Source organism: Peromyscus leucopus, chromosome X (assembly GCF_004664715.2).
Source record: "Peromyscus leucopus breed LL Stock chromosome X, UCI_PerLeu_2.1, whole genome shotgun sequence".
Lineage (NCBI taxonomy): Eukaryota > Metazoa > Chordata > Mammalia > Rodentia > Cricetidae > Peromyscus > Peromyscus leucopus.
Window position 1 is genome coordinate 98,725,122 of NC_051083.1, and position 25,697 is coordinate 98,750,818.

Here is a 25,697-nt window from a genome sequence, read left to right on the forward strand (position 1 = left end):
AAGCCTGAGCCATTAGGCCAAACAGTTTAAACAATATAAGTCTCTATGTGTTTACTCGGTTGAGTCAAACTGGTTGTGGGACTAGCAGGTGAGAGAGATTTATCCTGACTGTGGACCAAGCAAGACTAGAGAAAACTCCAGCTCCAGTTCCCAGTGTGGACTTGAACTCACCGAGATCCAGACAGGTGATAGGATTAAAGGCATGTGCTACCATTGCCTGACTTTTATATAGTGGCTGGCTTTTTCCTCTGATCCTCAGGCACATGTTATTGGGAGACACAGTATATTGGGGGGACACAATACATCCCCACAATACACAGCTGTGAATCCTATGAGTAATGACAATTGGCCTGGCAAGAATTGGCCGCTGGTGCAATAGTGGCACGAATGTCATGTGCTTAACCTATCAATTTCTGATTGGATTTAAGGCTCACTCCATGAGATGAAACTTTTACCTTGGACTCATGACAGGACCAAGATCTGTCTAGGCAGATCAAAGACCCAAGGAGAGAAAGCAGCCCTATGAATCTGTTAAATGAACATTGTATTAAAACAACTACTAATGACTTGTCATCATAACCACGGACTGAAGCAAGGCTTAACCCTCATCAGAAGAAGCTTCTGTTTGTAGTAGTGAACTAGTGACACAAAATCACACAAGTGGCCTCCATGCAGAGAATAAGAGACCACAGAATGTTCAACTCTAAAAGGAGCCTGTATACTGAACCTCCTCCTCTAAAGGCTTAAGTATTATTGCAGAAGAGGAGGCAAAGTGGAAAAGCCAGAGGTGGTAGATAAGGAAATAGTGTCTTTTGGACACAGAGGGGCAGCTGCATGTAAAATGTCACAGTTAGGAGAGCATGCAGAGAGCCTGTGCAAACTCAAGCCAGACAAAATCTTAGAATGGAGAGGGAAGTGAGCACGTTTCATTCCATCCCAGGCCAAGGAAGTATGAACAACTGGTAGTTGCTGTGAAAGGGAGAATAAGTATTTTTTTATAGGGTACCCTCTGGTATATCAAGCACACTGCAGTGAAATGACACATATTCAAGAACATATGGGTAGTACAAATTGAGCATGATGTTTTCCTTTTTTCAAAGGACACAGCATTAGGTACATAGAAAAAGAGGGTAGATCTGAGATGAATTATGGAAAGAGGGTGAGTATGATCAAGACACATTGCACAAAATTCTCAATGAATTAATAAAAATATATAATTCGCCCAACTGTCACCCAGGAGCAAAAGAAAGGTCATTTTAAAAATAAAAAATGATTAATACACGTTTATCACACAAATATTCCAAAAGATTTTTTCCAGCAACAAGAAAGGTGATGTAATGATGTTGAATGAATTCCAACAATAGTGAGACACAGATGTGGAAGACATTTCCCCCTTTTTTTTTTGGTTTTTTGAGACAGGGTTTCTCTGTGTAGCTTTGTGCCTTTCCTGGGACTCACTTGGTAGCCCAGGCTGGCCTCGAACTCACAGAGATCCGCCTGCCTCTGCCTCCCGAGTGCTGGGATTAAAGGCATGCGCCACCATGCCCGGTGGAAGACATTTCATTAGATTATTTTTCTACTGAGTGTAATAATGTTTTACAATGAAACTGCAACATGTCTACCAGTAATGGGGTTGAGTCCATGTTCTTTGTTATGTTCTATGGTTATTTACAAGAATTCAAGTTGTTTTGCTGTTCTCTGGGAAAAGTAAGAGAGATATACTGAGTCCTATTAGGTGCTGTTAAGATATAACTATGCATAAAGTAGAAATGTAATTTGTTAAATTTAAGAATATTCAGGGGAGGTTCTTCACAGCCTGAAGAACAATTAAAGTCCCCTATGGCAGAGTCATTGGATGGAGGTTGCTCCAGTAGTTCAGAAGATCAAGGTGAGAGAGTGAGGCAACTAAGTGGCCAGAGCACTAGCTCTGACACCACCTACAAGTGTGGAGCTTCAGAGAAAGCTGGCTCCTCACCAACACAAGGTGCTCAGAATGAGGCCCCTAGGCTCAGTACCAGTCCTGCAGCTAGGGAAGAAGCTGCCTCTCCAGGTGCTAAGGACATGCCACTGTCTGAGGGGAACACAAAAGTAAATGAGAAGACAGTTGGGGTGATTGTCTCCCGGGAAGCCATGACAGGTCGGGTAGAAAAATCAGGTGGACAAGATAAAGGATCCAAGAGGAGGATCCTGCTGCCACTCAGAGGCCACCTAGCAATAGTGGTGTAAAGGAAGCCAGCCACACATCACTTCCACAGCCAGATCCTCCAGGAGGAGGGAGCAAAGGAAATAAGAATGGTGATAATAGTTCTAACCACAATGGAGAGGGGAATGGCCAGAGTAGCCACTCAGCAGTAGGCCCAAGTTTCACAGGCAGGACTGAGCCTAGCAAATCTCCTGGAAGTTTGCGCTACAGTTACAAAGAGAGTTTTGGGTCAGCTGTACCACGAAATGTCAGTGGTTTTCCTCAGTATCCTTCAGGACAAGAAAAGGGGGATTTTGCCAGCCACGGGGAACGAAAGGGTAGAAATGAGAAGTTCCCAAGTCTCCTACAGGAAGTGCTTCAGGGTTACCACCACCATCCTGACAGAAGGTATCCTAGAAGTGCTCAGGAACATCAAGGGATGACTAGTGGCCTGGAAGGAACTGCAAGGCCCAACATCTTAGTCAGTCAAACCAATGAATTAGCCAGCAGGGGCCTTCTCAACAAGAGCATCGGATCCCTGTTAGAAAACCCCCACTGGGGACCATGGGAAAGGAAGTCAAGCAGCACAGCTCCTGAAATGAAACAGATCAACTTGTCTGACTATCCCATTCCCAGAAAGTTTGAGATAGAACCTCCATCATCAGCCCATGAGCCTGGGGGCTCCTTTCTGAAAGGAGGTCAGTGATCTGTGATATTTCTCCACTAAGACAGATTGTCAGGGACCCAGGGGCTCACTCATTGGGACACATGGGTGCTGATGCCAGAATTGGGAGGAATGAGCGTCTCAACCCAAGTTTAAGTCAATCAGTCATTCTTCCAGGCGGGTTGGTGTCCATGGAAACAAAGCTGAAATCCCAGAGTGGGCAGATAAAAGAGGAGGACTTTGAACAATCCAAATCTCAAGCTAGTTTCAACAAGAAATCTGGAGACCACTGCCATTCTACTAGCATCAAGCATGAGTCTTATCGTGGCAATGTCAGCCCTGGAGCAGCAGCCCATGATTCCATTTCAGACTATGGCCCACAAGACAGTAGGTCTACACCAATGCGGCGGGTCCCTGGTAGAGTTGGTAGCCGGGAGACTATAAGGGTCGAACCTCTTCTCAGTACCATGACTTTGCAGAAAAACTGAAGATGTCTCCAGGCAGGAGCAGAGGTCCAGGAGACCTCATCACATGAATCCACACATGACCTTTTCAGAGAGGGCCAACAGGAGTTCTTTACATGCTCCTTTTTCTCCCAACTCAGAAAGCCTGGCTTCTGCTTACCATACAAACACCAGGGCTCATGCTTATGGGGACCCTAATACTGGTTTGAATTCCCAGCTCCATTATAAGAGACAGATGTACCAACAGCAACAAGAGGAATATAAGGATTGGACCAGCAGTTCTGCTCAGGGAGTGATTGCTGCTGCACAGCATAGGCAAGAAGGGCCACGGAAGAGCCCACGGCAGCAGCAGTTTCTTGACAGAGTACGGAGCCCCCTGAAAAATGACAAAGATGGTATGATGTATGGCCCACCAGTAGGGACATACCATGACCAAGCACTCAGGAAGCTGGGCGCTGTCTCATGTCTAGTGATGGTCTGCCTACTAAAGGCATGGAATTGAAGCACAGCTCTCAAAAGTTACAAGAGTCATGTTGGGATCTTTCTCGGCAGACTTCTCCAGCCAAAAGCAGTGGTCCTCCAGGAATGTCTAATCAGAAACGGTATGGGCCACCCCATGAGACAGATGGACATATACTAACTGAATCTACACAGTCATCCAAACCCAGTAATGTAATGCTACGGCTTCCAGGTCAAGAGGATCATTCTTCTCAAAATCCTTTAATCATGTGGAGGCGGGTCCGTTCTTTTATCTCCCCTATTCCCAGTAAGAGACAGTCACAAGATGTAAAAAACAGTAACACTGATGATAAAGGGCGCCTCCTTCACCCATCAAAAGAAGGTGCTGATAAGGCATACAATTCCTACACCCATCTTTCTCACAGTCAGGATATCAAGTCTATCCCTAAGAGAGATGCCTCCAAGGACCTTCCAAACCCAGACAATAGAAACTGTCCTGCTGTTACCCTCACGAGTCCTGCTAAGACCAAAATACTGCCCCCACGGAAGGGAAGGGGATTGAAATTGGAAGCTATAGTTCAGAAGATCACATCCCCAAATATTAGGAGGAGTGCATCCACAAATAGTGCTGAGGCGGGAGGAGATACAGTCACGTTGGATGATATACTGTCTCTGAAGAGTGGTCCTCCTGAAGGTGGGGCTGTGGCTACTCAAGAGGCTGAGATGGAGAAGAGAAAAGGGGAGGTGGGATCTGACCCAGTCAGTGCAACTAGCCAGGAATCAAACATTGAAAAGCCTCTTCCAGGGCCTTCAGAAGAGTGGCGTAGCAGTGAGGATGACAAAGTCAAGACAGAGGCACATGCAGAGACAGCTCCTACTGGAAAGGAACCTTCTGGTACTATGACGTCCACAGCTTCACAGAAGCCTGGTGGTAACCAAGGGAGACCAGATGGTTCCTGGGTGGGGCAGCACCACTAATCTTCCCTGACTCAAAGAATGTAGCTCCAGTGGGCATATTGGCCCCTGAGGCAAACCCCAAGACTGAGGAAAAAGAGAATGAAACAGTCATGATTTCACCCAAACAAGAAAGTTTCCCCCAAAAGGGTACTTCCCATCAGGAAAGAAAAAGGGGAGACCATCGGTAGTGTGAATAAGCAAAAGAAACAGCAGCAGCCACCACCTCCACCCCCTCAACCCCCTCAGATACCAGAAGGTTCTGCAGATGGAGAGCCAAAGCCAAAAAAGCAGAGGCAAAGGAGAGAGAGAAGGAAGCCTGGGGCCCAGCCAAGGAAGCGGAAAACCAAACAAGCAGTTCCCATCGTAGAACCTCAAGAACCAGAGATCAAGCTAAAGTATGCTACCCAGCCACTAGATAAAACTGATGCAAGAACAAGTCTTTTTTCCCCTACATCCATGTAGTAAATAAATGTGAGCTTGGAGCTGTTTGTACAATCATCAATGCTGAAGAAGAAGAACAGACCAAACTGGTGAGGAGCCGGAAGGGTCCGCGATCTCTGACCCCTCCCCCGAGCAGCACAGAAAGCAAGGTGCTCCCAGCTTCATCCTTTATGCTGCAGGGCCTGTGGTAACAGAATCTTCTGTTATGGGGCATCTTGTTTGTTGTCTCTGTGGCAAGTGGGCCAGTTACCGGAACATGGGTGACCTCTTTGGACCCTTTTATCCCCAAGATTATGCAGCCACTCTTCCGAAGAATCCACCTCCTAAGAGGTCCACAGAAATGCAGAGCAAGGTCAAGGTTCAGCACAAAAGCGCTTCTAACGGTTCTAAAACAGACACTGAGGAGGAGGAGAGCAGCAGCAGCAGAAGGAGCAGAGGAGCCTGGCTGCTCATCCTAGGTTCAAGCGGCGCCACCGCTCAGAAGACTGTGGCGGAGGTCCTCGGTCCCTGTCCAGAGGGCTCCCTTGTAAAAAAGCAGCCACTGAGGGCAGCAGTGAGAAGGCTGTTTTGGACACAAAGCCCCCTGTCCCTACCACTTCAGAAGGTGGTCCTGAGCTGGAGTTACAAATCCCTGAACTACCTCTCGACAGCAATGAATTTTGGGTCCATGAGGGTTGTATTCTCTGGGCCAATGGAATCTACCTGGTCTGTGGCAGGCTCTATGGCCTACAGGAAGCGCTGGAAATCGCCAGAGAGATGAAATGCTCCCACTGCCAGGAGGCCGGCGCTACCTTGGGCTGCTACAACAAAGGCTGCTCCTTCCGATACCATTACCCGTGTGCCATTGACGCAGATTGTTTGCTGCATGAGGAGAACTTCTCGGTGAGGTGCCCCAAGCACAAGGTGAGACTGTGGAGATGAGAAGGTGGTGGACACACATGATGGAATGGAATCCTCCTGCTGTGCGACCCCGCCCCGCCCCGCCCTGCCCTGCACCCCCACTGCGCCTGCCCATGCCAGCACTTCCTTCCTATGTTCTCACATCACACTCAAACTGGTGACACCACAGGAAAGAAAGACACAAGATGTTGGAATGGCTGTTTCCATGGACACAATCTCCATAGTGACAATATGGGGGAGGGGGAGGGGTGGGCTGACGGGGAAGGGGGGTTAAAAGGGAGGGATAAAAAATATATATATATAAATCTATTTTTAGTCTGGAAAGACTTTGTTTAAATGAAAGGTGCGCTATCCCTTTTGATTCTATTTTAAAATTATCTAGTTAACTCAAAATTTGTTCCAATGACAATGAAATTTAAATGTGAAATTGAACTGAACAAACTCATCTCATAAAAGATGGGGGTGTGGCTTTGATCTTTAGCCTGTCTCACAACAATTCAGTGAACACTAGACCCAGAACTGAAAGAGCAGACAAATAACAGCCACCTTCCTCTGTCAGTCTGTCTCACAGGGAAGTTTGTGGGGGAGGGCAGAATGGGGATGGTCATTTTCAAAAGTGGGGGAATGATGTTTAAACACAAAAATAAATTTTTTCCTTTCCAGAAACACTATTTATTTATTTTTATTTTTTTTTCTTTTTTGGGGGTGGTGGTGGAATTGGTAGATGCCCCAAGGTCATGGCTGTGTCCTGGATCACTGTGGCCCCACCAGATAGGTAGAGTAGCCCCACAGCAACAGGTATACTTAAGGAATGGCTTACCTCTGGCGCCCTCTTTCCTGGACACATTCCATGTAGCCGGGACCCATGGGGACCCACACGATCCATGGAACCCACAGAGGCCCAGGCCTCTGCTGCTGAAACAGGCCAGGTCGGGGAGAGAACGTGCGAACCATGTAGGTGGGTGAAGCTAACTAGAACCACCCGCTTTAACGCTTTATTGCTTTCTTTCATTTTTATAATGGAAAAGGGGGCTTGTCAGATTTGTGGCCCCATGCTACATGAATCTTTATGTTGTATTGTTTTGTTTTGTAAATTGTATAATTTTTAAATATATGAGTTTTAAAAAAAGAAAAAAGTACAAAAAAAATCTTGTTAAGGCCTTAAGAAGGGATATGTGCATCTTTCAGGGGTCACTCTGCCATGGGGATAAAATAGCTGTTTTACAAACAGTTTTATTCAAAAAAACAAAAATCAAAAAAAATCAAAAAAAAATCAAAAACATAATAAACTTCATTTTAACCTTGAAAAAAAAAAAAGAATATTCAGGGGAAAATTTCTACAGAAATTTTATAAATATAAAACAAATAGAAGGGATAAGATATAATGGATATTAAAAGAAAACACAAGAAAAATGGAAAAATAGATGTAAATGTGTCATGAGAAGTGAAAAAAATAAATATATATGAACAGAATGGCAAAACCTATTTTATTTTGCATCTAAGAGATATTAAATATAAAATTCAAATTAGAAATGGGAGATTTTAAATGTATACAAAGTCACCATTATTTAAACTGGATATGATTGTCTACATTAAGAATTGAGAAAAAAATCAATATTAATCTAGACAATTTATAGCAGGTTGGTAGATTTGGGATATTAGAAAAAATCCACCAGAAGACAAAAAATATGTCAGAAAATCATTATGTATGGTAACATATTTAAGAGTATCTCATCACTATCAGTGAATTTTTAATAAATTCAAGAATAGTCCAAAGAGTTCAGGATACAGTGTCTTGTAGCACTAGCTATGAATAAATATTGTGGGCCTGTGTGTAGTTTTTGTACAAGAGAGGCAACATTACCAGAAACAAGAAAAAACATCCACACATACATTATAGCATAGCTTATTTTCATTTCCCCCAAAGTTCTTCATATAAGAGGGTGATATATTTCATGCCTTGACTGAAGAATTTGCATTGCTCTCATTAGAAAGTGATTACTCCTCTCTATTGCCACACATTTCCATTGATACTGGGCTTTGCCCACTTTAGTCCAACATAATGTGAGCAGAAGCTTTGGGCATGGTGACTATATTACTATAGTGGTAGAGACTCCATTGAATCATTGGGCAATTCTTTACCTTCTGCTAAAACTGTCTTGCTGTAATTAAGTATTATCATTTCAGGCTAGTCTTTAATTAAGAAAATAGATATAAAAGAAGATAAATTAGAGAAAGCACAGAGGAGACTCAATGCTGATGTGTTATTAACAATGTAAGCAAAAATAAACTGGATAATCCACCAAGATTTGTGAATTATTTGTTCTTGTAGTATAAATTGACAAGAATTAAGCATACAACAAAGTCAGCATTCTTACTTAATGGGGGAAATGATAGACTTTAGTAAAAAAACAGAATCATTGCTTCATTTTGCAGTGTACTTAAGTGTAGATTTCATATGCTCTCATCATTTTGTGCTGCTGTAACTGAATGCCACAGGCTAATTCATGCACAACTAAAGTCTAATTCTCATGGTTGAAAAGTCCAAGATCAGGGAGCTGATATAGAGTGAGGTCCTTCAGGTGTATTATCTAAGGCCAGATGGTGAAAGCTTGGAAACAGAAAAGAATGCATATGTGAGATGGGGTGTGGAAAGGAGGGAAGAGAGCTGCGGGAGATGGTGCGGGTATGAACTGGACTCACACTTTTAGAAAAATCCATTTGTACAATAATGAAACTGACCTATGAGAATGGCATTAGTTCACTCATGAGGCTATAGCTTTCATGAACTAATCATATAATGTTTCCTCTGTCAACATTACTGACTGAGGCTTGTATTGCTAACATCTGTGCTTTTTAATGCACAAGATACATTAAAGATTTAGAACTAAGAGCATAAAATTGCCTAGATGACAATATACAGTAAAAGAAGAATCCGCAATAAAGATAGATGAATTAGACTAAATTAAGTTTGAAAGTTTTTTCCAGCAAATAACAATTCATAAACAGATGATATGTGCCACTAATATTACAAAGAAGAGACTAATGTCTAAGGAATAACAAAAAGCAATTCACTTGAAAAATGAGCAAAATATTTGAATGACTAGTCATTGTACAGAAGAGAAGACCCAAGTGTCCAATAAACACATGCAATGATGCTTGGGCTCATTGAATTAATAACACTGAAATAGCACTTCACATTTCCCATATTGGCATAAACATAAAACTTTGCTATTTATTTCATTTTGTTTGTTTTCTCTGCAAGGATTGTCACAATGGTCCATAGCCAAGTATGTCACTATTTTTTATGACTTATCAAACTAAAAATATATTTTACAATTGAAAGAATTTTAGAAATGAAAAAAAAGTTACTGACATCATTTGTAGACCAAAAAGCCTAGCAATTTTACTACATGTTCCTTTACAAAAAGTCAGCCAACCCCTCAAAAATTCTAATGCATATATATATCAAGAGATGTTTATAGGACTCGTACTACTAGTTAGTAGCCACAATCTGGAAATGCTGCAAATATTTATCCATTATGGTATTTTATTAGGAAAGAAACTGAGTGATCTTAGCTGTTGTAACATTTTTCATAATTCTTTTATTCGTAATATTCAGTTGACAGAAGGAAGTTACCAAATAATCATACAATGTGACACCACATGTCTAATATAAAATATAGAAAATTAAATGTATATTTCATTAACCAAAAATGAGCAAAAAAGTTTCAAAGCAAGATATAGTATTGAGTCTACCTACAGATGGAAAGAATAGAGATGATTAATGCCTCTTTGTGCAGCATTTGAGTACAAATCATTGAAAGAGGAATAGCATTAAGCTACCAAGAAGATGTAAATGCTATGTGCTTCCATAAATGAATATGTATATATGTTAAAATGAACTATATTGAATTATATATTGCATAATTATTAACTGACAGATTAGAAAAAACTATATTTAAAATAAATTAGTAAACAATAGTCATTCAGAGAAAACTCTGCATATTTAATGCTAAGGGATGATAAAAGAATTGAATTTCTAGAATGATACACTCTTCAAAATATCCTTTATAGAATATAAAACATTGTCTTATGATTTAGAGAAAAATAGTTATGTAGCTAATATATGTAATCATATCACAATTATTCTTATCACTCAGAATTGAAGTAGGGAATGAAATGGAGCTGGAAAGATATTCAATAAATGGCTTTACCTGTAATTATTCATTATACACAACAAAAACCTGAGAGCCAATGAAATGGCGTAAATCTAAGTTTGGTTTCTACACAGAATTATTATCTAAGTTTAATCTTTACAGCTCATATGGTGGACAGAGAACCAAATCCTACAAGTTGTTTCCTGACCAACACAATTGTCTTTTCATGTGAATATATACATAGATAATTAAATACAATAAAAATCAATGCATGGTGTATTGTAACAAGTATGAGACGTTTTGTTTACTTATTACTTAATAGTTTATTGTTGTAGCATTTGTTCCCTGGTTTCTAGTAGCTATTTTATAATTCCTCTCTTGGCTGATATTGGGAGGTCAATTTAACTGAATATGGTTGAATATAAAAAACACAATTGAAATGCATCCTTGGTGTAGAGGATAGCTTTTGGTTAAGCTTGGTTATAATGAAATGGTGGCCAAAGTGGGCACAACAAATAGAAGGCAAGAAGTTGTGACTGTGGTTACAGAGCTCTTTGTTGTTCATTTTCTCATGCCTTCTCTTGTTGATTCCAAATGACAAGATCGTGATATTAGGGGAATTGTACCATGGGACTGAGCAGTGAGCAGGCCTTTTCCTTATTCCTGTGCTGAGAGTAAATAATAGTTCTTTCAATTCCTTCAGGGAGCTTGGTTCTCTGAGTAGATCAATCAGGTACTGTTGATGAGGAACTTAGATAATTCTAAATGATTGGATTTTTCCATGTTCTAGGTCCTTTGCATGTTTGTGAATATCTTCCAAAAAGAGCTGGTTTAAGAGATAGAAGAACAAGTTCTGTATGAAAAAGAGAAAAAGTCTCATTCTATCCTAGTAACATGTTAATATTTTATATTGTTTCTAAATAAATATTTTAACTATAAAATAATATGACTACAATTGTCTTCAAAATATGTTCGGCACTCAAGAAAATATGTGAAAGATGTTTTACATCACTATTCTTCTGAAATTAAGAACTGAATTTGCACTAAATAAATATGTATAACTATAATCTGAAAACAAATGGCTCTTAGTTTGTTAATTAAAAACGATGGATTTCAGCCCAATCTTTTTTTTTTTTTTTTTTTTTTGGAACTGAGAATCGAACCCAGGGCCTTGTGCTTGCTAGGCAAGCGCTCTACCACTGAGCTAAATCCCCAACCCCTCAGCCCAATCTTAAAAGGTGGTCACTGAGGTATAGATGTGTATTAAGTACACAAAATCAAATCCTAAATGTTGCACAATAAAGAGTGAGAACACTTAGCTGGTCCTCTTCTAAACTAACCAGATTATTTTGGTTTGATTAAACTTGAGTTGATTTGAACTCAATTAAGGCATATTTTGTGAGGAATACCACCATGCCTTGAGAAGACAGATAAGGAACAAATAAAACCAACCAAAGAGAGTGCTATGGGAGAGTAGAACTGGGAGGAAGAATTCTCTGGAATAAATAGCTTTGACATTCTGGTCCTGGTTAACCTGGTTATGCATATCTACCTACTTAGAGGAACTTAGTCTTGTTTTTTTTTCCTTGAGGTTGTATGACCAGCCTGAAATATCTGGACTTAATGTTAAGAGAATCAGCTATTTTCATGATAGTTTTTACATATCAGAGTTATTACTGAAAGCCAGACTTTGTGGACATTTCTGTAGCAACAAAAAAGAAAAATGTCTGCTTAGGTTTTATGTTAAAAAGGGAGTGATTTTTTTCTAATATATACATTCTCTTTACAGATGGTACTCATTAATGAAACCTTACCAGATGGAAGAAACAGTAACCCTCTGCTACATATTTTCAAAGGCTGACTAACTTATCTTGTTTGAAATGTGCATTTCTATTAAAATGCTAACTCATTCCAGAGTTTCTTAATTTAACTGAAGAGGTTCTCAATAATTGCAAGTTTGTACTTCATTTAACAGGTCTTTGATTTTGTTAGGTAATTTTCTGCTAGTAATTTCTTAATGTACTTTATTTTCAAGAGAAAAATAGAATGTTTGCCACATATGTATTGAGAAAAAATCAAAATCTTTTAGAACAAGATAAATTTTTAGTGAAAATACCACTCAGAAATGGATAATTCTGCAATATTCTGAATAGTACTGAATATTCTACTCTTTAAATGATTATAAAAATATTATGAATACCACATCCTGTATTTATTACATACTATTCTCTCGTCAATACACCTTCAAATATATTGGCAATTTTTATCTCTGAAATTCTCTCTCATTCCCTTGGTAATACACCTTTACTTCTGTGCCTGAACTTTCGCATCCTTATCCAGCATTTCTGGTCATATACACAAAGAAATATATTGCTGTAGTCACAATGGCAAATAATGAATCAGCTCAGATATTCATTGATAGATCAATAGGTAGTAAGAATGTATGGTACATATATACAATCAGATTTTATGTAGCTCTAAAGAATAAATGAAACTAAAAAATATGCTTCGTGAGATAACCTGGACTCAGAAAGTCAAATACTATGTGTTGTCCCTCATGATGATCATAGCCTCTGATTTTCATATACATGTATTTATATGGACCTATTTGTGGTTTGAGTTCATTAAACTGCAGTAGGATTCATGAGAATAGAAAGTAGGCTTTTAAGGAAGTGTAATAGAACATGGAAGGGAGAATAATAGGACCAGACTATATAAGTGGTGAGGTGTGTATGGGGATGAGTAAGAGGGGCTGGGGAGGAGGGAGGATCAAATTAAATAATTATTTATGAAAAATAACATAAGAAAACCTGTCACTTTGTATGAAAGTAAAAAAATTAAACAGTCATACCAAAATATTTAATATTATATGAATAATATTAAGGAAAGGTGCCAATAAGTGATGTCAAAATATAAAAATAAAAATATTTCTTATCTTCATTGATTTCAGTAATATTCTCCATAATTATTTGGTAAAAACATGGATTGTCTGCCAAATTCCTGGTGCCATTTTTAAAATTGCCTATGTGTAGCAGGCTTTTCTTTTGGGCCATCATGACATGGAGACTTACTATTAGTTATGAATGCTTGGCCTTATCTTATCATTGCCCCACTAGCTCTTATAACTTAATTGAACCTGTTTCTCTTCATCTATGTTTTGTCCTACTTTGTGTCTGGATGGCTGATGGCTGCCTGACTTGCTGACCCAGGTTTTTCCCTCATTTTCTCTCTCCCTCTCATCCTCCAAAATTCTCTTGAGCCTAGATTCCTCTTTCTACTTACTCTCTTCACCTACCAGCCCTGTCTATCTCTCTACTGTCTAGCTATTGACTGTTCAGCTTTTTATTAGACCAATCATGTGCCCTAGGCAGGCACACATCTTTACATGGTTAAACAAGTGCAGCATAAACAAAAGCAACACACTTTTACATAATTAAACAAATGCAGCATAAACAAATAAATGTAACAGACCTTTACATAGTTAAAGTAATATTCCATAACACCTATGAAATAATTACTTATGATACATACTATGACTACTTCAATAGTGAGAGTATTTTCAACTCTTAGAATCTGTGACTTGATTTACTTTTGAAATTGCTTTTTTAGTTAAAATTACCTTTCCTGATATTCACTCAAACATATCCATAATTCTTGAGGTTATTACACTACTATAAAAATATGATTGTGCTATCAGTTCCTCTGTATTTAAAGCCAGTTCTCTTAATTTATTCCCACCACAGCACTGCACTACAAAAGTGTTTTATTCTGTGACATTTTGAGTATCTAACAAGTATGACAAACAGATTTATTTCCTTGTTAAAATAAGCATACCAAGAAGTTTCTGTATTTCTCTCCATCATAATATGAATTTAATTATTAATTGACATTGTTGGTATATTCAATCTTCTAACTATGTTTCTCTGTTCCCAACGCCCTAACCAATGCATTGAAAGTCTCAGTGGGATGGCTTTAGCAATGTAGGATATGTTTTTCCCAGTGCTTTCTTTTTCATAGAAGGAAACAGACACACATACTTTTCTTAAAAGCCAGGATACTCAAATTCTCTACTTTATAAATTTCTATTCTTTAACATAAATTCATCTTTCTTGTATCTTTTCTCCATATAATGGCCCATGTTTCATTTATAGAAACTTATTCTGTGTCTATGCGCCTCTATAAAACACAATTTGCATTTTGAATACATGATAATTTTACTTCTTTTCACATTTTGTTTTCCATTTTCTTGTCTTTTTACTTCATCAGAAAGAGAAACTTAAGAAGACTATGTCTTATGTATTTCTGTTGCTGTATTGCTTTTTAAAACATAGAAAATGCTTAACAAATGTGTTTTATAAATAAGTCCTATGGTGATATTTTTTTGTACTGAAATGTGATTTTATTTGTATGTTAATAAATAAAGTTGCCTAGGGGTCAGAACTAATAGCAAGTCATAGCAGAAGCTGGGTGGTGGTGGTGCAAGCCTTTAATCCCAGCACTTGGGCAGAGCTAGGCAGATCTCTGTGTGTTCAAGGATACAGCCAGAATTGAGACACATGCCTTTAATCTCAATAGCAACCATAGAAGACCTGGAGGTCTATATAGATGGGCAATGATGAGGAGGTCATGTGGTTGGGTTTACAATCAATGAGAAAACAGAACAGAAAGTCTATATAAAGACAGATACACAGAATGTATGTCTCTTGGCTGAAGAGGACAGCAGCAGCAGTGAAGGATAAGGTTTTTAGCTCTTAGCTCTGACCTCTTAGGCTTTCATCTCTGCATTGGCTCTGTGTTTCTTATTTAACAAGAAGGTTACATCTACATCTGGTGCCCAACGTTCATGGTGTGAATTCATGAAAAAGCTGCTTGCCTGTGGCCTTGTGGGCCCCAGCTCAGGTCCGAGCTACACTTGGCCAGTTGTGGTGGTACATACCCATAGGATTTACTGAAGAAAGCAGAGGCAGGAGGATCCTGAGTTTGAGGCCAACCTAGGAGAAGCTTTGCCCGGGCCGAGCTACAGTGGTGGGACCATGGAGGCAGAAGCTGCTCCTCCAAGTTGCTGGCTCCTTCTCTTCATGTTGGTGATTGCAGTGATGCTGCTAACTGGGTCAAAGGATTTACTGCTGCTTGTTCAGAGAAGAATTGCCTGGACCATCGTGTTTCAAGAAAACACCAGCAAAGGCCAGTTTAGAAAAGTTTGGCAAGACAAATGGTGGGGAGAAATTGCTGTGAAGATTTTCTATTCTAGGGAAGAATGTTCATGGTTCCGAGAGACAGACATTTATCAGACTGTGATTACTCCAAACCACAGAGGAGGCACAAAAAAAAAAGTCTGCAGGGAACCATGACCATGCCTAACAGTGACTTTGAAATCTTCAAAAAGATGACAGGACTCCACAATGATGATTCCACAAAGACTATGGTAAAGCCATTAAGCTGATTAACACCAAGGAAAGATCGACTTTGGACTACAAACTGGTCAGGACAATTTTGAGATGACTAGCTAAGATGATCCAACCTGACAGACTACTCGAGCAAGGACTTGTGACAAGCCCTGAACTTTCCTATTATACAGAGACTGGACAAATGATACAGGACTTGACAATTAACCCAAAAATGTTCTTTTCAGGATTCCCTAAAAATATCTTCACTTCTAGAAAGCAGGAAGTAACTTTAAGAAAACGATGCCCACATTCCCAAGAGGTAGGATGGGAGGTTTTTGGTTGTTTGAGTTATGGATATTGTCATTGTTTATAATGGTTGGTTACAGGTTGTTAATTGTTAATGGTCAGGAAAAAAGCTAACAAGGAGATTAGATTCAGAGGTTTTGTTTAAAAAAAAGAAAAAAGGAAAAAGAGAATATAGATTTGAGGTAGATGATTGACTCTACTCTGAGAAAAAAGATAAAGAAATAATAGATTAATGGGTAGATCACTATATACACTAAAAAGAAAAAGGGGAAGATATAAAAATGACAAAAGTTAGATTACTGAATCTATTATGAAAAGAAAAAGTACTTTTAAAAAGGAACTACTTGTTTTAAATAAGATAAATAATGAAAAATTTTTGTCTGAGTTTATCAGTGTTACTGGACTGGACATTGTTAATATACATAATGGACTTTTTGTCTGAATCTGTCAAATGTTAATGGACTAGACATTGTTAATGTAATTTTTGACCATATATATTGTATGTACTTATTGGATAGTTTTTCTTGTATTAGTTATAAGCTTTTTTAATATTTTAGACAAAAAGAGAAGAAAAGTGGTGGTATTGTGTTCCTCAAAATATTGCGTACCCTAATAAACTTATCTGGGGTCAGAGAACAGAAAAGCCACTAGATACTTAGGATAGGCAGTGGTAGCACACACCTCTAATCCTAGGCACACGCCTTAATTCCAGAGGCAGAAATCCTTGTGTTCAAGGATATAGCCAAGCATGGTGACTCACACCTTTAATCCCAGAAAGCAAGTCTTTAATCCTAGGGAGTGGTGGTAGAAAGCAGAAAGGTATATAAGGCGTGAGGACCAGAAACTAGCAGCATTTGGCTGGTTAAGCTTTCGGGCTTTCAAGCAACAGTTCAGCTGAGATCCATTTGGATGAGGACTCACAGGCTTCCATTCTGAGGAAACAGGACCAGCTGAGGAACTGGCGAGGTGAGGAAGCTGTGGCTTATTCTCCTCTGATATTCCAGCCTTCACCCAATACCTGGGCCCAGGTTTGTTTTTATTAATAAGAACTTTTAAGATTCCTGCTACAAGGTCCTTTCCATGATCTCACTGACTTTCTTAATGCTTCATCCCCTACTATCTCCTTGGTTTTGTTCAACTAAATTACCTGGATTGTGTTCTAACTCCACATTGCTACTGTGCTCGTCAATCCCACCTCCATTTCTAGATTTCCACCAGGATAGCTCTTTAAAGGGAGTTTCTCTTTCTTTCCATCCTTACTTCCTATATAAGAGGCAGCGAACACAATTTTTCAGAAGCCAGGCATGAATGTAGCATAAATGAGGACAGCAGGCAATGACATACAACTGAGAATTGAGTTCTGACGTAAACTAGGGAGCATATAGTTCAATAAATTAAATGAGGCCTTTCCCATTTAAATACACTGCTTTTTTCATTTAGAAATACAGGGCAAAGCATTTCATATGTTTTCTTTTTCTTTTTTTCAAACACAGCTAGAAATTTGGATCTTTAGTAGAGTGCTCTATTTTTTTAACCTAAAAAATATATTTTGGTCTTACACTTTGCCTTCCCCCAACTTCTCCTAGATCTTTCCATCCTCCCTAGCCACTTAAGTTCATTCTCTCTCTCTCTCTTTCTCTTTCTCTGTCTTTCACTAAAAACAAAAAACAAAAAGATAAAAAGAAATAAAAACCCATTGGAAAAAACACAAAAATTAAACAAAGATGCTTAGAAGTGTGCAATTACACTAAAAATCATCTCAAAATGGACCAAAGACTTAAATATAAGACATAAAGCTCTGAAAATAGTAGAAGAAATCATAAGAAATGATCTTAATGCATTTCTAGATAAGCACAAAAAGGAAAAGCAACAATTTCCTATTAATATACAGCACTTGAAACTCTCAGCATGAGAATTAACACAATGAAGGTACAATTTACCTAATAGTAAAAGAAGATATTTCCCAATACTTTATCTGACAGAAGGATCATATCTATAACATAAGGAACTAAACTACCTTATTCTTCAAAAATAAGTAATGTAAATAAAATAGGCTATAGATTTGAACAGACACTTCTCAAAAGAATGACATACACACTACAAAAAGCACATGAAAAATACCTAATAACACAAATCATTGGAGAAATGCAAACAAGAACTACAATGTTGATATATATCATCTCACACTAATTAGCACAGCTAGCATCCAGAAAACAAACAAAAAATGTTTGTGAAGCTGCTGGGGGAACAGGAACCCTTATACATAGTTTTTGGGACTGTAAATTAATTTAGCTACTATGAAAATCATTATAGAAACTGAAAACAGAATTTACTTATGATCCAGTTGTACCATTGAAATTATATATACCTGAAGGGATCTCTCTGTATATTGTAGTGGTACCTGCATAAATGTTTTTATCCTGGAACTGTTCACAATATCCAAGTTACAAAATAGCCTAAAAGTCTACATGGATAAATAAAATATGTAGACAATGGAGCTTTATTCAACCACAAAAGAGCAAAATTACATCATTGATGGGAATACCGAAGGAACTAGAGATCATCATCATGCTAACTGAAAAAAGCCAGACCCATAAAGACAAATATCTTAAGGTTATGGGGGTAACCATTTACTTTCTGATTAAATGTGAATCCACTTCCATGGAAGGGAATTCATATATGGTACTATAAATACAGCCAAAGTTTGCCCATGGCTCAAGTGGAGAGCTTATGCTCTAGAGAAGAACCTACTACTCTTTCTAAATGGCTTTCTTGTCAAACTACCTTCTAGGTATTTATATTAATACCCATAGATTAGTGCTACTTTTGGCTGTGTTCAGAGAAGAATATTGGTACAGTGGGCAGCAGTTATTGCAGAGATATGTAACTGGTGTAAATGCTAAGACATGGAGAAGAATGCTGAGCTTCAAATGTGAGGGAACATGGCATAAAAGAGGAAGATAGAATTTGAAGAACAGGAGGATGAGGAGTAGTGCTATAAAATACTGACTTCTAGACATGACACAGTTACTATTCCCATGAACTCACTGCAGCTATAGTTACCTGCACAAGTCCTGTACAAGATCAAACCAACAAGATTAGTTAACATTCTGACATGCAGCACTAAATGGATCAATGGGTTACAAAGAAAAGAAAAGAGAAATGTAGAGAACATGAAGAGGGGAAAGGGAAATGTTCAAGGAGAGGAGTGAGTTGAGAATAGGTATGAACAAGATACACTGTGCACATGTATGAAGAATAAAAAAAGTACTAAAAAATACTATCAAGGACTTTACCTCATATGGAAGTAAAAACAAACAAAAACAAAACTTTTGGTGACAGGAAAGTTAGTAAAGAAAGAGTAGTTAGATTTATTCAGAACTACTATCTACACTATGGAAATATCACACTGAGTCTCATTAATATGTACAATTAATTTATATTAGTTTTTCAAATAAAATAAAACACTACACAATGATCTCTCTAAAAACCAATTTGCACACTTGAGAAGTAAATACACCCTGAAAGATGGCATATTTTAACCTCAAGCATTTGAGCCCTTTGAAACTCTGAAGATAAATAAAATTAAAATACCTAGCTTGTGTATTTCTGATTTATCTGGCAAGATTCTGGGTGTTTCCTATTGCCTTTAATTATTTCCTTCATTTCAAAAATCCTGGGACAGTAATATATATTGGTGCAAGATTTTAAAAAGCCATGGGTTTTGAGACTGACAAACATGGAATGTATGCTACACATAATTATTCTGTCATTTCATATAAATGGCAAACTCTGAAAACCAATTTGTTGCTCCACAAAAAGATATTGATTAATCATTGCTATACGTGTGGTGAAGCGTTCTTGTAAGAATATATATAAAATTTCCATGAAAAAAATTGATTTCTCCTCTGGTTGTCTATAGACCATTGCTGATCTTAAAACTCCTCCTTCCCTACTTAGCACTTATGATAGATTGTTTTTCACTGTGTATCCTCTATCCACCAAAGATAGGAAATAACACTGAAAATAGTAAGTATGTGCTTTTTTTTCTATCCCAAAGATCTTTTTCAGATACGCTAAGCAGAAGTATTAACATTATTATTTAGTTTTAAGGAAACCTAATGAGGAATCTCATTGCACCAAAGGATAAATGGGAAGTACTGCGATTAAAGCAGAGGTGTGGATGGTCCCTAAGCCCTGTGTAGTCAATCAAGTGTCATAAGGTATTACCAAGTGTGCTTCAGGTGATTGATTGACATGCTAGCATGTTAGAGAACAGGATTTGAGAATCCCAGAGCAAGATAATGGTCTTTTTCACTGAGGCCTTCAATAACAGCCTATGATTTAACTCATCTATCAACAAAGTGAAATTGCCCCAGAAATAGAATAGTACCTCTCCAGGAACAGCTCTTATCCACTGATACTCATGTTCCCATATTTCTTAATTATAGTCATGTTGATAAAGGCTTGGGACATAATATATTTTGATGTCCTGATGACATTTAGTATTGTATGAGTTAATTTATTAACAAAAATTGTATCCCTTGGCAAAGATAATTTAATCTTGAAGTAAGACTTATCAAAACTTTAGTATCAAAAAAATTAGATCTTTTCATTCAAAACCAGTATCATCCATCAAGTGGCAGAACTGCTGTAACACAGAGATTGCTTCAGTGGACTGATGTCTCTGAAAACAGTTAAAGACTATTTTAGTGTATTGTGGCAAGACTGCAGAAGTTTCACTCACATAGTGGCAACTCCATGCTGGCTGTAAATAAATCACTATTCAGGAGTTGGAAAGTGGTTAAAGCGTATTCATTAAAAAATTAGTTCAGGTCCAATGACTGAGGGAACTGGATGCAGAGATCCATGGCTAGGCCTCGGGTGGAGCACCGGGAGTCCAATTAGCGAGAAAAAGGAGGGTTTATATGAGTGAGAATTGTTGAGACCAAGGTTGGATAAAGCACAGGGACAAATAGCCAGACGAATGGAAACACATGAACTATGAACCAAAGGCTGAGGGGCCCCCAACTGGATCAGGCCCTCTGAATGGGTGAGAGTTGATTGGCTTGATGTGCTTGGAAGGCATCTAGGCAGTGGTACCGGGTCCTGTGCTCATTGCATGAGTTGGCTGTTTGAAACTTGGGGCTTGTGCAGGGTCGCTTGGCTTGGCCTGGGAGGGGGGGACTGGACCTGCCTGACTGAGTCTACCAGGTTGATCTCAGTCCTTCCGGGAGGCTCTGCCCTGGAGGAGGTGGGAATAGGGGGTGGGTTGGGGAGAAGGGGAGGGGCGGGAGGGGGGAGAACAAGTGAGTCTGTGGCTGATATGTAGAACTGAATTGTATTGTAAAATAAAATTAAATTAAAATAAAAAATAGTTCAGACTTGTAGAATAGGGGGCAGATAGTCCCCAGTAAATTGTTTATTATATTGTTGTTATTATTAGTAGTAGTATTTTGTTTAAAATACATTTTTTTTCATAAAATAGATACTGTTTTCCCATACCTCTACACCTCCCAGTTCCTCCCATCTGGATCCACAGTATGATAAAACAAAAACAAGTAAATTGAAAGAGGATAAAATGAGCAGGAGGAAAAGAGCAGAAGAAAAGGTACAAGAAGCAGATACAGACATAGTGATAGACTCTTTCATTCATATATTTAGGAATACAATGAAAATATAAACCCAGAAGTTGTAATATATGTACAAACCTATAGGGCAAAAATAAATGAATGAATGAGTGAATAAGTAAATAAATAACATAAAAGTAAAAAGAAAAAGAAATTTAAAAAGAAAAATTCCTGAAATGTTATGAGATAAGGAATCTCTAAAGATATCATTGATGCATTAACTATTGGGCATTCCGTCTACTCTGAAAAGTAGTTTGTATATCCAGTGAGATTCTCTTAGGGAAAACTAAGTTTTCATTTGCAAGTGATTACCAATTGGAGATAACTTCTGGGTTAGAGATAGGGGCATGGGTCCAGTTCTCCTTTCAGTTCTAGGGCCCTATCTTATTCAGACTCCTCATGCAGATCATATGGAAGCTGCCACAGTCTCTTTGAGTTCATGTATGCATCAGTCCTGATGTGTTTAGAAGGCCTTGGTACCCTCCATCCCCTCTAGTAATTACACTCTACCTTTTTTTTTCTACAGTGTTCCTTGAGGAGTGGGATTTTATGGAGACATTGCTTATCAGACTGAATGTTGTATACATTCTCATTCCTTAAATATTGTCTCTGCCTCTGGGTTCCAATCTGCTGTAGAAGGAAGCTTCTCTGATGATGGCTGAGCAAGACATTAATCTATGAGTATGATAAAATGTCACTAGGAGTCAGTTTATTCTTACATCACAAGCACTTGCTAGTCTTGCAGTGAACCTAGCATCCACTTAGTGGCTCCTTACCACTTGAAACTACAACTCCAGAGAATGTGATGCCCGCTTACGGCTTCCATGGCCACTGCATACATGTGCTGCACATTCATAATGAAGACAAAAACTCATACAAGTAAAATAAAATTTATGAAATATTTTATTTTTTTTTACTGAAAATAAATTCTTTTCTCATATAATAATCCCGACCACAGGTTCCCCTCCCTCCTTTCCTTCTCACCCCACCCCACCTACCCTTTCTCCCAGATCCAGTCCCCATCCAGTTCCTCTTTAGAAAAGAGCAGACCTACAACCCATGCCTCCAGCCCCCATCCATTGCTGCCTCGGTTGTTGGCCAGCAGGGAAGACTGCTGTGGGCTGGATTCCGCACCAACAACCCCCATCTGACCCCACAATCTACAAGACCTCACTCTCTATCCCAAACCAACCCACCCCTCTGCGGCCTCAGTAGCTCCCTGAGACACATAATCCTCCAGCTCTGGTTGAACCAAGAGTTACAATTGGACCAAGAGTGGCTGAGACACAGACACAGCAAACACAAATTGAACCAAGAGCAGTTCCCTCAAACACAGACACCTCTTGCACCTTTTGGAGGAAGAGATGAGTAGAAGCCATTGCAATAATACGCACAACAACATAAAGAGCATTATGGCATCACCAGAACCTATTGGTTCTACAACAGCAAGAACTGAAAATCAGAACATAGAAGAAGCAGAAGAAAGTGACCTTAAAAATAACTTTAGCAAGATGATAGAGGCCTTTAAAGAGGAAATGAAAAATTCCCTTAAGGAAATTAAGGAAAAGACCAAGAAAAAAATGGAAGAAAGAGATAAATCCCTTAAAGAAAGCCAAAACAACCAAGAAAAAGCAATTAAACAGATGAAAGAAATAGTCCAAGACCTGAAATTGAAATAGAAACAATGAAGATGACAAAAACAGAGGGAATCCTGGAAATAGAAAATTTGAGTAAACAAATAGGAACTACAGATGTAAGCATAACCAACAGAATATAAGAGATAGAAGAGAGAATCTCTAGTGTAGAGGATACAATAGAGGAAATAGATTAATCAGTCAAAGAAAACACTAAACCAAAAATGTCACAACACAAAATGTTCAGGTAATCTGTGACACTATGAAATGGTAAAACCTAAGAATAATAAGGATAGAAGGAGAAGAATAACAATTCAAAGGCACAGAAAATATATTCAACAAAATCATAGAATACTTTCTCAACTTAAAGAAGGAAATATCTATGAAGATACAAGAAGCTTATAGAACACCAAATAGTCTAGATTCCTAAAAAAGTCCCCTTGCCACATAATAATTAAACCACTAAACATATAGAATAAAGAAAGAATATTAAGAACAACAAAGGAAAAATGCCAAGTGACTTATGCAGTCAGAATAACACCCAACTTCTCAATGGAGACTCTGAAAGCCAGAAGGACCTGGACAGATATTATGCAAACACTAAGACACCACGGATGCCAGCCCAGACTACTACACCTAGCAAAACTTTCAATCACCATAGATGGAGTGCACATGACATTCCAAGACAAAACCAGATTTAACCAATACCTGCCCACAAATACAGCCCTACAAAAAAACACTAAAAGAAAACTCCAACCTAAGGAAGTTAGATGCACCCACGAAAACACAGGCAATAGATAACCCCACAGCAGCAAATCCCAAAGAAGGAAAATACACACACAGTTCAAGCCCTGAAAATTGAAAAAAAAAATAGAAGCAATAAAGCAAACACAAACTGAGGGAATTCAGGAAAAGGAAAATCTGAGTAAACAAACAGAAACTGCATAGGCAAGCATAGCCAATAGAACACAAGAAATGGGAGAGAGATTGAGGCGTTGAAGATTCAAAAGAGAAAATAGATTCATTGGTCAAAGAAGATAATAAATCCAGCAAATTTTTAACAAAGAGCATGCAGTAAATCTGGGACACCTTAAAAAGACCAAACCTAAGAGTAATAGAAATAGAAGAAGGAGAAAAATTCTACCTCAAAGGCACAGAAAATATATTCAACAAAATTATAGAAGAAAACATTCCCAACGTAAAGAAAGACATGCCTATGAAGATACAAGAAGCATACAGAACACTAAATAGACTGGACAGAACACCAAAAAGACAGGACCACAAAAAATCTTCTTGTCACATAATAGTCAAAACACTAAACATACAGAATAAAGAAAGAATATTAAGAGCAGTAATGGTATAAGGTCAAGTAACATAAAGGGCGACCTATCATAATTACATCTGACTTCTCAATCGAAACTATGAAAGCCAGAAGAGCCCAGACAGATATTCTGCAGATAATAAGAAATGGATGCCAGCCCAAACTACTATACCCAGCAAAGCTTCCTATCATTTTAGATGGGTAAAACAAAATAGTTCATGACAAAACCATGTTTAAACATTGCATATCCACAAATCAGCCCTACAGATAGTACTAGAAGGAAAACTACCACCCAAGGAAGCTAGCTGCAACCACCAAAACACAGATAACAGATAGCCTCACATCAATAAGTCCCAAAAAAGGGAAACACACACACACACACACACACACACACACACACACACACACACACACACAAAACACACTACCACCAAAAATAATAGGAATTAACAAACAAAGGTCATTAGTATCCCTTAATGTCAATGGACTCAATTTGCCTATAAAAAGACACAGGCTAACAAAATGGATATGAAACAGAATCCATCCTTCTGCTGCATACAAGAAACACACCTCAACTTCAAAGAGAGACACTACCTCAGAGTAAAAGGCTTTTGAGTCAAATGGATTTAAGAAGCAAGTTGGTGTAGCTATCCTAACAGCTCTTAAGGCAGATTCATGACTGTTTGAAGTAGTGAGAACAAGTGGCAATTGAATGTTCATCTTTAGACTAGATACCCGTATCACATGCCCCATTTAAAGCTCAGGAAACGTATGAAATAGGAGAAGAGAAAATATACAAGCCACTTAGTAGACAAGGAGGGATGTGAGATGCTGTCTTATGAGTGTGACACAGTTGTGGTACTCATGAACTCAAAATTAGCTACATATGTCAGAAAAGGGCAAGGACAAGCTTATGAGGTCCTACCTCATGCAAGGAACTAAGAACAATGCTGGAGGATAAAAAGTGATGTAGTTACTGATTCATTACTAGTGCTCCAATAGGCAGCTTCATACCCATGTTCACAGAAGCCCAGGTTAAGTCCAGTGGGTTACAAAGCAAAACAAAAGATATGAAAGTGGATTTGGTAGAAGGAGGATAGGTTGGTGTGAGTGGGAGGAGACTGAGAGCACAGGGGTGAATGTGACCAGAATGTGTCATGAATGTATAAAATTGTCAAAGAATAACCACAAA

At 38.4% G+C, this 25,697-nt stretch overlaps 1 pseudogene; it reads left to right on the top strand.

Moving 5' to 3' along the window:
• The first annotated feature begins 1,148 nt into the window (after positions 1 to 1,148).
• Positions 1,149 to 6,303, top strand: LOC114698301 (annotated as a pseudogene).
• The last annotated feature ends 19,394 nt before the right edge of the window (positions 6,304 to 25,697 follow it).